Source organism: Salmo salar, unplaced genomic scaffold, assembly GCF_905237065.1.
Source record: "Salmo salar unplaced genomic scaffold, Ssal_v3.1, whole genome shotgun sequence".
Classification (NCBI taxonomy): Eukaryota; Metazoa; Chordata; class Actinopteri; order Salmoniformes; family Salmonidae; genus Salmo; species Salmo salar.
Window position 1 is genome coordinate 336,290 of NW_025548330.1, and position 14,165 is coordinate 350,454.

Sequence of the window (14,165 nt, forward strand, 5' to 3'; positions counted from 1 at the left end):
GGGGTCACTGTTGACCACAACCAACATGCTGGATCTCTGTTTAGTTGTCACTGTGTTAGCCACAACCAACATGCTGGATCTCTGTTTAGGGGTCACTGTTGACCACAACCAACATGTTGGATCTCTGTTTCTCTGTTTAGGGCTCAGTGCTCTAAAATGAATCTCTCTGGGGAGATAGAGGAGGTGGTCCCTGCCTCTAAAATGAGTCTCTCTGGGGAGAGAAAGGAGGGGGGGCCCGCCTCTAAAATGAGTGTCTCTGGGGGACATGACACCAAAACTAAGAGGTGAGCTGACAATATTGTTTAAGAATGTATGTTCTAAAATGCTTTTTATTCAGAAATGATTGCTAATGGGGACATTCTATATAACTGTTCTAGATTTTAGATCTGTATGAAAATATGTTTTTTTCTAAAACGCTATATATCCACCTAGATATCTATATATCCACCTAGATATCTATATATCCACCTAGATATCTGTATATCCACATAGACATCTATATATCCACCTAGACATCTATATATCCACCTAGATATCTATATATCCACCTAGATATCTATATATCCACCTAGACATCTATATATTCTATATATCCACCTAGACATCTTTATATCCACCTAGATATCTATATATCCACCTAGACATCTATATATCCACCTAGATATCTATATATCCACCTAGATATCTATATATCCACCTAGATATCTATTTATCCATTGTTTAGCAGGAATGGAATATTTGTATCCTGTATATCTGACTGTGATATGTGGTTGTCTCACCTAGATATCTAAAGATGAATTCACTTACAGATGCCATGTTAATTCGACCCAGTTTCTCACGTCGGGAAAATAACAGCAAATGTGCATTTTATGTGGAAATTACCCACTTTAAAAGTCTTTATAAAGCCTTGTAGTGGTTTAATCATTTCTTTAAACAATGAGATAATTTACCAACATTTCTGAAAAGTGATTTCTAGCGTTTTGTAATGAAACTCTTATGTTTCCCCATCTGAGCTCAGAGTAGATGAGAGATGTAATGTTTGTCTCTGTTGTGTTGAAGCCCAATCAAGCAGGAGAGACCAGCCTCCCCTGTACCCAGCTGTGTGTCCATGAAGAGTGACAAGTCTATGAATGAACCTAATCACTTTAGAGAGGGATACTTTTCTACTGAACAAAGGTAAGAAGAACTCATGGGTCATGGTCAGTGAGTTAAACACCACTGTCTCTAGTCATTTCTCCTCTCCCATTTTCACATTTCTTTTTGTTGTTTTCGTAATCCATAGGCTAATCCTTTTATCCATTTCTATAGTCCTAAAACAATATTAAACAAACACAACGTTCCCTCCCTGTGTGTGTGTGTGTGTATGTGTGTGTGTGTGTGTGTGTGTGTATGTGTGTGTTTGTGTGTGTGTGTGTACTCCCTGCACGAGATGTAATCTCATGTGTTGTCCACAGAAACCTACAGAAGGACTATAGTATGTTTAGTCCCCTGAGGTCTTAACCTATAGAAGGACTATAGTATGTTATAGATACTTCAGTCCCCAGAGGTCTTAACCTATAGAAGGACTATCGTATGTTTAGTCCCCTGAGGTCTTAACCTATAGAAGGACTATAGTATGTTATGGATACATCAGTCTCCAGAGGTCTTAACCTATAGAAGAACTATAGTATGTTATGGATACTTCAGTCCCCAGAGGTCTTAACCTATAGAAGGACTATAGTATGTTTAGTCCCAGAGGTCTTAACCTACAGAAGGACTATAGTATGTTTAGTCCCAGAGGTCTTAACCTATAGAAGGACTATAGTATGTTTAGTCCCAGAGGTCTTAACCTACAGAAGGACTATAGTATGTTTAGTCCCAGAGGTCTTAACCTATAGAAGGACTATAGTATGTTGTAGATACTTCAGTCCCCAGAGGTCTTAACCTACAGAAGGAATATAGTATGTTTAGTCCCAGAGGTCTTAACCTATAGAAGGACTATAGTATGTTTAGTCCCAGAGGTCTTAACCTATAGAAGGACTATAGTATGTTATGGATACTTCAGTCCCCAGAGGTCTTAACCTATAGAAGGACTATAGTATGTTTAGTCCCCAGAGGTCTTAACCTACAGAAGGACTATAGTATGTTTAGTCCCAGAGGTCTTAACCTATAGAAGGACTATAGTATGTTATAGATACTTCAGTCCCCAGAGGTCTTAACCTATAGAAGGACTATAGTATGTTTAGTCCCCAGAGGTCTTAACCTACAGAAGGACTGTAGTATGTTTAGTCCCAGAGGTCTTAACCTATAGAAGGACTATAGTATGTTATGGATACTTCAGTCCCCAGAGGTCTTAACCTATAGAAGGACTATAGTATGTTTAGTCCCAGAGGTCTTAACCTACAGAAGGACAATAGTATGTTATAGATACTTCAGTCCCAGAGGCCTTAACCTATAGAAGGACTATAGTATGTTTAGTCCCCAGAGGTCTTAACCTATAGAAGGACTATAGTATGTTTAGTCCCAGAGGTCTTCACCTAGAGGACTATAGTATGTTTAGTCCCAGAGGTCTTAACCTATAGAAGGACTATAGTATGTTTAGTCCCAGAGGTCTTAACCTATAGAAGGACTATAGTATGTTGTAGATACTTCAGTCCCCAGAGGTCTTAACCTACAGAAGGAATATAGTATGTTTAGTCCCAGAGGTCTTAACCTATAGAAGGACTATAGTATGTTTAGTCCCAGAGGTCTTAACCTATAGAAGGGCTATAGTATGTTATGGATACTTCAGTCCCCAGAGGTTTTAACCTATAGAAGGACTATAGTATGTTTAGTCCCCAGAGGTCTTAACCTACAGAAGGACTATAGTATGTTTAGTCCCAGAGGTCTTAACCTATAGAAGGACTATAGTATGTTTAGTCCCCAGAGGTCTTAACCTACAGAAGGACTATAGTATGTTTAGTCCCAGAGGTCTTAACCTACAGAAGGACTATAGTATGTTATAGATACTTCAGTCCCCAGAGGTCTTAACCTACAGAAGGACTATAGTATGTTATAGATACTTCAGTCCCAGAGGTCTTGACTTATAGAAGGACTATAGTATGTTTAGTCCCAGAGGTCTTAACCTATAGAAGGACTATAGTATGTTTAGTCCCAGAGGTCTTAACCTATAGAAGGACTATAGTATGTTATAGATACTTCAGTCCCCAGAGGTCTTAACCTATAGAAGGACTGTAGTATGTTTAGTCCCCAGAGGTCTTAACCTACAGAAGGACTATAGTATGTTTAGTCCCAGAGGTCTTAACCTATAGAAGGTCTATAGTATGTTATAGATACTTCAGTCCCCAGAGGTCTTAACCTATAGAAGGACTATAGTATGTTTAGTCCCCAGAGGTCTTAACCTACAGAAGGACTATAGTATGTTTAGTCCCAGAGGCCTTAACCTATAGAAGGACTATAGTATGTTATTGATACTTCAGTCCCCAGAGGTCTTAACCTATAGAAGGACTATATTATGTTATAGATACTTCAGTCCACAGAGGTCTTAACCTATAGAAGGACTATATTATGTTATAGATACTTCAGTCCACAGAGGTCTTAACCTATAGAAGGACTATAGTATGTTATGGATACTTCAGTCCCCAGAGGTCTTAACCTATAGAAGGACTATATTATGTTATATATACTTCAGTCCACAGAGGTCTTAACCTATAGAAGGACTATATTATGTTATAGATACTTCAGTCCACAGAGGTCTTAACCTATGGAAGGACTATAGTATGTTATGGATACTTCAGTCCCCAGAGGTCTTAACCTACAGAAGGACTATAGTATGTTTAGTCCTCAGAGGTCTTAACCTATAGAAGGACTATAGTATGTTTAGTCCCAGAGGTCTTAACCTATAGAAGGACTATAGTATGTTTAGTCCCAGAGGTCTTAACCTATAGAAGGACTATAGTATGTTTAGTCCCAGAGGTCTTAACCTATAGAAGGACTATAGTATGTTTAGTCCCAGAGGTCTTAACCTATAGAAGGACTATAGTATGTTTAGTCCCAGAGGTCTTAACCTATAGAAGGACTATAGTATGTTTAGTCCCAGAGGTCTTAACCTATAGAGGACTATAGTATGTTTAGTCCCAGAGGTCTTAACCTATAGAAGGACTATAGTATGTTTAGTCCCAGAGGTCTTAACCTACAGAGGACTATAGTATGTTATAGTCCCCAGAGGTCTTAACCTATAGAAGGACTATAGTATGTTTAGTCCCAGAGGTCTTAACCTAGAGGACTATAGTATGTTTAGTCCCAGAGGTCTTAACCTATAGAAGGACTATAGTATGTTTAGTCCCAGAGGTCTTAACCTACAGAAGGACTATAGTATGTTATAGATACTTCAGTCCCCAGAGGTCTTAACCTAGAGGACTATAGTATGTTTAGTCCCAGAGGTCTTAACCTATAGAAGGACTATAGTATGTTTAGTCCCAGAGGTCTTCACCTAGAGGACTATAGTATGTTTAGTCCCAGAGGTCTTAACCTATAGAAGGAAATAGTATGTTTAGTCCCAGAGGTCTTAACCTATAGAAGGACTATAGTATGTTATGGATACTTCAGTCCCCAGAGGTCTTAACCTACAGAAGGACTATAGTATGTTTTTGTTAAAGGTCATACTTTGGCTTTTGGAGCCAAATGTACTTCTTGTTCGTTGACGGAAAAGGTTACTAGCTCACTATTGTCCAAACCAGTTGTGTTAGACCTGTTTATTATATAGTAATGGTTTTAAATCAGTTATATCTACGGCACTTGAAATATCCACCCCTCCGAACTTGTTTATTTTCCAATACCTAATATATTGGACATGTGTTACATGGCAATGTTTTACAATAATTATAGATACTGCAGTTGAGTTATGCTTGCCCTGTCTCCCAAATAGTTGTACAGGTTCCATTACTGTATTTGACCACTAGGAGGAGACATTGCCCACAGTAGCCCTCACCCTGAGGACCATTTACATTACATTTAAGTCATTTAGCAGAGGCTCTTATCCAGAGCGACTTACAAATTGGTGCATTCACCTTATGATATCCAGTGGAACAACCACTTTACAATAGTGCATCTAAATCTTTTAAGGGGGGTGGGGGGGTGGGGTTAGGAGGATTACTTTATCCTATCCTAGGTATTCCTTAAAGAGGTGGGGTTTCAGGTGTCTCCGGAAGGTGGTGATTGACTCCGCTGTCCTGGTGTCGTGAGGGAGCTTGTTCCACCATTGGGGTGCCAGAGAAGCGAACAGTTTTGACTGGGCTGAGCCGGAACTGTGCTTCCTCAGAGGTAGGGAGGCGAGCAGGCCAGAGGTGTATAGGCTACCACACCCTCTCTCATTAGCGCCACCAGCTGAAGAGAGTTTCTCCCTAATTGTCTTCCCCATGCCCGACATGAACTTGTCCATTCCCTTTGTGTCATTATTCTGAGGAAGGCCATTGAAAGCTGAAACATTAATATTTCTAAACTTTTTCTTTTCAACAATTGAATTTTTTGGTTGCACCTCTATTCACGTTGGTTGAGCCAAATTACACAGTAGCCTACATGTAGCAAAACAGAACTCAACTGATTGAACATGAAATGTATGTCAATATGTTTGAAAGAGGCTTATAGCTGCTGTTTAATGCAGTCATCTCAGGTTTTCATTTTAAGCATCATTTTATATGTCGCTTGTTTGTATAAATTGCAAAGACATTGACAACTTTGTTGTGAATTTATCGGTGGTCAGAGAGACTGATAAACCATGTGATTCTATGTTTAGTTGAGATCTTCTGTGTATAAAGTCACGCGGGAGGGTAAAAAAGCATCTAACGACTCACTCAGCTGTTCTACGAGTGGTCTGAGGCAGGTGTTAGATTACGAGCATTTTCCAAGTGCAACGTTATTAATGGTTTTGGGAAACAGCTCTTTTACGAATTCCATACGGGTGACTGTTATCAGCACCTCACAACCCCAAGCTGAACATCCCCCACAACCAGAGCCTGATCGTCAAGGGGGAACCATAAACCTGCCTCTCCAACTCTCCCTGACCTGAGTGTTTTAACTCCTGAGTGTCTAGGGGGGAACCATAAACCTGCCTCTCCAACTCTCCCTGACCTGAATGTGTTAACTCCTGAGAGTCTAGGGGGGAACCATAAACCTGCCTTTCCAACTCTCCCTGACCTGAGTGTGTTAACCTGTTGGGTCTAGGGGGCAGCATTTGCACGTCTGGATAAAAAAAATGTACCCGATTTAATCTGGTTACTAATCCTACCCAGTAACTAGAATATGCATATACTTATTATATATGGATAGAAAACACTCTAAAGTTTCCAAAACTGTTTGAATGGTGTCTGTGAGTATAACAGAACTCATTTGGCAGGCAAAACCCTGAGACATTTTCTGACAGGAAGTGGATACCTGATGTGTTGTATTGACTTTAAAGCTATCCCATTGAAAAACACAGGGGTTTAGGAATATTTTGGCACTTCCTATTGCTTCCACTAGATGTCACCAGCCTTTACAAAGTGTTTTGAGTCTTCTGGAGGGAGATCTGACCGAACAAGAGCCATGGAACGGTGATGTCCCATTAGACACCTGGCGCGCTACTTCATGTTGGGTACCCTCGTTCCAATACGTTATAAAAGGCTATGCATTCGTCCACCTTGAATATTATTCATGTTCTGGTTAAAAAGGCCCTAATGATTTATGCTATACAACGTTTGACATGTTTGAACGAACGGAAATATATTTTTTCCCCTCGTTCATGACGAGAAGTCCGGCTGGCTTACATCATGTGCTAACGAGACGGAGATTTTTGGACATAAATGATGAGCTTTTTTGAACAAAACTACATTCGTTATGGACCTGTGATACCTGGAAGTGACATCTGATGAAGAGAATCAAAGGTAATGGATTATTTACATAGTATTTTCGATTTTAGATCTCCCCAACATGACGTCTAGTCTGTATCGCAACGCGTATTTTTCTGGGCACAGTGCTCAGATTATTGCAAAGTGTGATTTCCCAGTAAGGTTATTTTTAAATCTGGCAAGTTGATTGCGTTCAAAAGATGTAAATCTATAATTCTTTAAATGACAATATAATATTTTACCAATGTTTTCTAATTTTAATTATTTAATTTCTGACGCTGACTTGACTGCCGGTTATTGGAGGGAAACGATTTCCTCAACATCAATGCCATAGTAAAACGCTGTTTTTGTATATAAATATGAACTTGATAGAACTAAAAATGCATGCATTGTCTAACATAATGTCCTAGGAGTGTCATCTGATGGAGATTGTAAAAGGTTAGTGTATCATTTTAGCTGGTTTTATGGTTTTGGTGACCCTGTCTTTGACTTGACAAAACATTACACACAACTCTTGTAAATGTACTGTCCTAACATACTCTAAATTTATGCTTTCGCCGTAAAACCTTTTTGAAATCGTAAAACGTGGTTAGATTAAGGAGATGTTTATCTTTCAAATGGTGTAACATAGTTGTATTTTTGAAAAATTTGAATTTTGACATTTATTTGGATTCAAATTTGCCGCTCTTGAAATGCACCTGCTGTTGATGGAGTGCACCACAGGTGGCACGCTAGCGTCCCACCTAGCCCCAAGAGGTTAACTCCTGAGAGTCTAGAGGGAACCATAAACCTGCCTCTAAAACTCTCCCTGACCTGAGTGTGTTAACTCCTGAGAGTCTAGGGGGGAACCATAAACCTGCCTTTCCATCTCTCCCTGACCTGAGTGTCTTAACTCCTGAGAGTCTAGGGGGGGGGGAACCATAAACCTGCCTCTCCATCTCTCCCTGACCTGAGTGTCTTAACTCCTGAGAGTCTAGGGGGGAACCATAAACCTGCCTCTCCAACTCTCCCTGACCTGAGTGTGTTAACTCCTGAGAGTCTAGAGGGAACCATAAACCTGCCTCTCCTACTCTCCCTGACTTGAGTGTGTTAACTCCTGAGAGTCTAGGAGGGAACCATAAACCTGCCTCTCCAACTCTCCCTGACCTGAGTGTGTTAACCTGTTAGGGCTAGGGGGCAGTATTGACACGGCTGGATAAAAAACGTACCCGATTTAATCTGGTTACTACTCCTGCCCAGTAACTAGAATATGCATATCATTATTGGTTTTGGATAGAAAACACCCTAAAGTTTCTAAAACTGTTTGAATGGTGTCTGTGAATATAACAGAACTCAAATGGCAGGTCAAAACCTGAGAAGATTCTGTACAGGAAGTACACTGTCTGACAATTTCTTGAACTTCTTTGCCATCTCTATCAATTACAAAGGATCTCTACTATAACGTAACACTTCCTACGGCTCACATGGTCTCTCAGAAGGCGGCAAAAAGCTGAATCGTGGCTTTGCAGGCTCTGGCTGAAACAAAGTAGCGCGTTTGGGTAGTGGCTGGTTACAGTACTGTGAGACTCAGGCTCGTGCCCGCGTCGACCGAAAGCTTTCTTTTCCTTTGTCTGTTTACCTAAAAGGATATTCCCGGTCGGAATATTATCGCTTTTTTACGAGAAAAATGGCCTAAAAATGGATTTTAAACAGCGGTTGACATGCTTCGAAGTACGGTAATGGAATATTTAGATTTTTTTTGTCACGAATTGCGCCATGCTCGTAACCCTGATTTACCATTTCGGATAGTTTCTGGAACGCACGAACAAAACGCCACTATTCGGATATAACGATGGATTATTTGGGACCAAACCAACATTTGTTATTGAAGTAGCAGTCCTGGGAGTGCATTCTGACGAAGACAACAAAAGGTAATCAAACTTTTGTAATAGTAAATCTGATTTTGGTGAAGGCTAAACTTGGTGGGTGTCTAAATAGCTAGCCCGTGATGGCTGGGCTATGTACTTAGAATATTGCAAAATGTGCTTTCACCCAAAAGCTATTTTAAAATCGGACATATCGAGTGCATAGAGGAGTTCTGTATCTATAATTCTTAAAATAATTGTTATGCTTTTTGTGAACGTTTATCGTGAGTAATTTAGTAAATTGTTATTAATTCCCCGGAAGTTTGCGGGGGGTATGCTAGTTCTGAACGTCACATGCCAATGTAAAAAGCTGGTTTTTGATATAAATATGAACTTGATTGAACAAAACATGCATGTATTGTATAACATAATGTCCTAGGGTTGTCATCTGATGAAGATCATCAAAGGTTAGTGCTGCATTTAGCTGTGGTTTGGGTTTTTGTGACATTATATGCTAGCTTGAAAAATGGGTGTCTGATTATTTCTGGCTGGGTACTCTGCCAACATAATCTAATGTTTTGCTTTCGTTGTAAAGCCTTTTTGAAATCGGACAGTGTGGTTAGATTAACGAGAGTCTTGTCTTTAAATAGCTGTAAAATAGTCATATGTTTGAGAAATTGAAGTAATAGCATTTCTAAGGTATTTGAAAATCGCGCCACTGGATTAGACTGGCTGTTGCGTAGGTGGGACGAATTCGTCCCGCCTAGCCCAGAGAGGTTAACTCCTGAGAGTCTAGGGGGGAACCATAAACCTGCCTCTACAACTCTCCCTGACCTGAGTGTGTTAACTCCTGAGAGTCTAGGGGAACCATAAACCTGCCTCTCCAACTCTCCCTGACCTGAGTGTGTTAACTCCTGAGAGTCTAGGGGGGGACCATAAACCTGCCTCTCCAACTCTCCCTGACCTGAGTGTGTTAACTCCTGAGAGTCTAGGGGGGAACCATAAACCTGCCTCTCCAACTCTCCCTGACCTGAGTGTGTTAACTCCTGAGAGTCTAGGGGGGAACCATAAACCTGCCTCTCCAACTCTCCCTGACCTGAGTGTGTTAACTCCTGAGAGTCTAGGGGGGAACCATAAACCTGCCACTCCAACTCTCCCTGACCTGAGTGTGTTAACTCCTGAGAGTCTAGGGGGGAACCATAAACCTGCCTCTCCAACTCTCCCTGACCTGAGTGTGTTAACTCCTGAGAGTCTAGGGGGGAACCATAAACCTGCCTCTCCAACTCTCCCTGACCTGAGTGTGTTAACTCCTGAGAGTCTAGGGGGAACCATAAACCTGCCTCTCCAACTCTCCCTGACCTGAGTGTGTTAACTCCTGAGAGTCTAGGGGGGAACCATAAACCTGCCTCTCCAACTCTCCCTGACCTGAGTGTGTTAACTCCTGAGTGTCACGGATTTCGTCGTGTTGAGGTCCTGACCAACCTACAATAACAATGAACCCTTCTACTGGCCAGGACGTGACAGTACCACCCCCCTAAAGGTGCTAACCCCGGAAGCACCTCAAGAAGAACAAAAACCCAAACAACAACAAAAAAAATCCCCCTAAACTAAAGGGAGGGAAGGGAGGGTGGCTGCCGTCACCGACGGCACTGTGCTACACCCCCCCTCCCCAACCCACCTATATCCGGAGGTGGCTCCGGTTCTGGCCGTTCCAGGCAGTCGGGCCACTCGGGCTGGGCCGGAGGGCAGTCGGGCCACTCTGGCAGACCCGGAGGGCAGTCGGGCCACTCTGGCAGACCCGGAGGGCAGTCGGGCCACTCTGGCAGACCCGGAGGGCAGTCGGGGCACTCGGGCAGATCCGGGCAGTCTGGCCGCTCGGGCAGATCCGGGCAGTCTGGCCGCTCTGGCGACTCCGGACTGACGGGCAGCTCTGGCGACTCCGGACTGACGGGCAGCTCTGGCGACTCCGGACTGACGGGCAGCTCTGGCGACTCCGGACTGACGGGCAGCTCTGGCGACTCCGGACTGACGGGCAGCTCTGGCGACTCCGGACTGACGGGCAGCTCTGGCGACTCCGGACTGACGGGCAGCTCTGGCGACTCCGGACTGACGGGCAGCTCTGGCGACTCGGACTGACGGGCAGCTCTGGCGACTCGAACTGACGGGCAGCTCTGGCGACTCCTGACTGACGGGCAGCTCTGGCGACTCCGGACTGACGGGCAGCTCTGGCGACTCCTGACTGACGGGCAGCTCTGGCGACTCTTGACTGACGGGCAGCTCTGGCGACTCTTGACTGAAGGGCAGCTCTGGCAACTTTAGACTGGCGAGGCTGGGTTTACGCACTAGATGCCTTGTGCGTGGGGCTGGTACTGGACGTGCCAGCCTGGAGACACGCACCTCCATGCTAGTGCGGGGAGCTTGCCTGGGGCTCCATTCTTGCCCCGCAAAACTGCCCTTGTGACCCCCCCAAAAATTATTGGGGCTGCCTCTCGAGTTTACTAAACTCTTCCATAGCCCTGGAAACGCTCCTTCTTATCTCTGCCCGCGTCCATCCTTCCTCCTCGATCCTCTGCTGCTTGGTCCTGGTTTGGTGGGAGATTCTGTCACGGATTTCGTTGTGTTGAGGAAAGGAGGACCAACATGCAGCGGGTATGTGGATACTCATTCTTTTAATTGGAAAAAAACGAAAGGCATCCACAGGAAAAAACAAAAACAATAAACAATACTCACAACGGCAACAGTGTGGCAGGCTCAAACAAACGCAGTGCACACAAACAATCTCCCACAAAAGACACATACAAACACACCCTAAACCTGCCTCTAAAACTCTCCCTGACCTGAGTGTGTTAACTCCTGAGAGTCTAGGGGTGAACCATAAACCTGCCTCTCCAACTCTACCTGACCTGAGTGTGTTAACTCCTGAGAGTCTAGGGGAACCATAAACCTGCCTCTCCAACTCTCCCTGACCTGAGTGTGTTAACTCCTGAGAGTCTAGGGGGGGAACCATAAACCTGCCTCTCCAACTCTCCCTGACCTGAGTGTGTTAACTCCTGAGAGTCTAGGGGGGAACCATAAACCTGCCTCTCCAACTCTCCCTGACCTGAGTGTTTTAACTCCTGAGAGTCTAGGGGGGAACCATAAACCTGCCAGAACATCTGCTAAATGACAAAAGTGTCAAATGTAAATGTTTTACAAACAGATCACATATACATTTCTTGAATATTTTTTTAAATATATATATATTGATGTCACAAATGTATCATTTGTACATATCTTTATTAAAAATGTAGTACTATGTTATATTTGACTGTGTATAATCTAGCAGTACTACTGATTTCACTGAGAGTGAGGCAGATATATACTATTACTGTGTTAAACCCAGCAGTACTACTGATTTCTCTGAGAGTGAGGCAGATATATATTATTACTGTGTTAAACTTAGCAGTACTACTGATTTCTCTGAGAGGCAGATATATATTATTACTGTATTAAACCTAGCAGTACTACTGATTTCTCTGAGAGTGAGGCAGATATATAGCATTTAGCAAAAAACATTATTTGTCTCTCTGAAATGAAACCATCAAGTGATAGATTTTAAACAAATACATGTCTGTCATTGAACAACCCCATGCCATGATTAGATAGTGAAAAAACACAACAATCTCTTTCATAATTTCTTTAAACAATAAAGGCAAATTACAAACGTTTCTGTAAAGTGAAATGTAGCGTTTTGGAATAAAACTCTTCTTATGTTTCCCATCTGAGATCAGAGTAGATGAGAGATGTAATGTTTGTCTCTGTTGTGTTGAAGACCAATCAAGCAGGAGAGACCAGCCTCCCCTGTACCCAGCTGTGTGTCCATGAAGAGTGAGCAGTCTATGGCGCCTCCTATATCCTTTAGAGAGGGAGACTTTTCTACTGAACAAAGGTAAGAAGAACTCATGGGTCATGGTCAGTGTGTTAAACAACACTGTCTCTAGTCATTTCTCCTACTTTAGTCCATTTTCATAGTCCTAAAACAGTGTGTGTGTGTGTGTGTGTGTACTGTAATCTCATGTTTTGTCCACAGAAACCAACAGGAGAGATCAGAGTCAGAGATTCTCAGTGGTCAGTCTTCCCAGAGTCATCAAACAGACCTGGACTCTATATTCAGTGTATGTGATCCTGTTATGAACATTTGATTTTGTTTACCTCAAGTAAAGTTGATCTGTCAATTATTCATTAATGTGTTAATGAGAAAGCATTTCTTCTCTTGCTTAACTTATTTACATGATTTATTTCAGATGCTTGAAGAGAAAATGATGACATTTGTGAAGAACGAGCTGAAGATGTTCAAGAGGATTCTTCGTCCAGAACTCCCAGAAGGCTTTGAGAGTCAGAAGCAGGATAAGGAAGTGGTGGACGCTGAAGATGAGAGGCAGGAGAGCAGTGCCAGAGAGGGGGCTCTGAAGATCACACTGCACGTCCTGAGGAAAATGAACCAGAAGGAGCTTGCTGACACACTGGAGAAATGTAAGATCTGTCTGCCTCATGTAGAATGCTGTTTTATAACATTTAAAAGCTGTAGCTAAAGTACAGCTAAAGTAGCTGTGTAACTCAATGATATTGTAGCAGCCTTAACACAACACCTAGTGACCTCATCAAGTAGCAGAAGGGATGTGTTGTGTTGATTAATTTAGAGAGACAGAGAGAGACAACATTAATAATACCATCAATAATACCAATAATAATATAATCAGTCACACCAGTCTGGAATGCATTATGAAAACATTTACACATTTATACATTCAGTTAAGAGAATAAATGATTATAATTTAAAATGTTATAACAGTCCTACAATACTGTAGTTATTAAAACAGACGTAATATTAATATCCTCTGTGTTATTTCTAGATTCAGATGAGCTTGCTGTGATTTGCCAACGTGAACTCAAATCTAATCTAAAGAAGAAGTTTCAATGTGTATTTGAGGGGATCGCTAAACAAGGAAACCCAACACTTCTCAATAAGATCTACACAGAGCTCTACATCACAGAGGGAGGAACAGGAGAGGTCAATAATGAACATGAGCTGAGACAGATTGAGACAACAACCAGGAAACAAGCAAGACCAGAGACTGCAATCAAATGTAACGACATCTTCAAACCCTTAACTGGACAAGACAAACTTATCAGAACTGTGCTGACAAAGGGAGTCGCTGGCATTGGAAAAACAGTCTCTGTGCAGAAGTTCATTCTGGACTGGGCTGAAGGAAAAGCAAATCAGGATGTCCAATTTGTATTTTCATTCCCTTTCCGGGAGCTGAATTTGATGAAAGGGGAAAATACTTTCATTGAACTTCTCAATAACTTCTCAATGGAAACCAAACAATCAACAATCTCCAACTTCGACAAGTACAAAGTTCTGTTCATCTTTGATGGTCTGGATGAGTGCCGACTGCCCCTAGACTTCCAGAAGAAC

The 14,165-nt window shown here is 42.3% G+C and overlaps 1 long non-coding RNA gene across 1 annotated transcript; it reads left to right on the forward strand.

Annotated features, from left to right (window-relative positions):
- Nucleotides 1-229: 229 nt before the first annotated feature.
- On the forward strand, nt 230-12,587 carry LOC123732902 (uncharacterized). Its single transcript, XR_006763480.1, has 3 exons — nt 230-284; nt 1,060-1,176; nt 12,519-12,587. It is a non-coding gene; the product is annotated as an uncharacterized lncRNA (long non-coding RNA).
- The last annotated feature ends 1,578 nt before the right edge of the window (nt 12,588-14,165 follow it).